The 1027-nt window shown below is 39.0% G+C and overlaps 1 pseudogene; it reads right to left on the bottom strand.

The window, feature by feature from the left end:
* Positions 1 to 346: 346 nt before the first annotated feature.
* LOC122744703 lies at positions 347 to 657 on the bottom strand (annotated as a pseudogene).
* Positions 658 to 1027: the final 370 nt, after the last annotated feature.

The following is a 1027-nucleotide window of genomic DNA, read 5'->3' as shown; positions in this document are numbered from 1 at the left end:
TCACTGGTGTCACAAACTATAGAAAGGTCAACAAAGATTAGGTTTGAGACAAGACCATTGTCTTTAGCCTCCAAAAGATCATCAGTTACTTTTAGAAAAAGCTCTTTTGTTGAGTGATGAGATTGAAAGTCTAATTGCTAAAAGCTGAAAAATGAATGAGATGAGAATTGAAGGCAACAAGAGTAGCCAGGCTTTTCTAGGAATTTGGAAAATAAAGTGAGTAGATAACTTGAGACAATGAAAGATTAATTGATAGTCTTTTTATGAAGTTATTATAAAACATCAGGACTCCTATACATAAAGTTATCAATGCATATATAAATTCAACATTATCTGTGTATTAATTTTACTTCTTAGCTTGATTTTTTAATAAACCTTTAGCTTCATTGATTTTGGCTTCTACATAAGGAGATCCTCCCATGTCTGGGTGAGCATGATTCGTTGGTGAGCCTCTCCCAATATGAGTGCGGCTTCTCGCTTTGTCATTTTGGGGTCAAATCTGCCTCTATAATAGCCACCACTGAAGGCACATTTGAGCAGACTTTGAATGGCTTGCTTCACTTGAGGCTCCATATGCTTCATTGTTTGCAAAACATATCGGCCTGGAAATTCTGCAGCAGCAATCATCAATCCAACTGCTACCACTGTGCTGGCCATGGCTCGGCCACAGCTTCCCTGAGTCTGCAAAGCCGCAACTCATAGCAACCCAGAGGCAGAGTGTCCGGCCTGGCTCAGCCCTGGCCCAGGCCCTGGCCCTGTCCTTGGCTCGCAGCTGCCGCCTCCGGGTGGGCCAAGCGAAAAGGAAGCCAATTATAGTATTGTATTGGTTCATTTGTTGTTCTTATTTATTTTTTTAAGTTGAGGATACCTGAACTTGGGCAATGGGATAGAATTAGTATAAAGAAACAAATTAAAACTTAAAGAGTTTTAGAAAAGAATATACCCAAAGACATAGAAAGGGAAAGGATAAAAGTTATATGTAAAATATTAGGCCTTTTGAAGTACAATTCTACTTTTTAATCAGATA

Source organism: Dromiciops gliroides, chromosome 2, assembly GCF_019393635.1.
Source record: "Dromiciops gliroides isolate mDroGli1 chromosome 2, mDroGli1.pri, whole genome shotgun sequence".
Classification (NCBI taxonomy): Eukaryota; Metazoa; Chordata; class Mammalia; order Microbiotheria; family Microbiotheriidae; genus Dromiciops; species Dromiciops gliroides.
The sequence above is the reverse complement of the archived record's forward strand: the minus strand, read 5'-3'. Positions and strand labels throughout refer to the sequence as shown.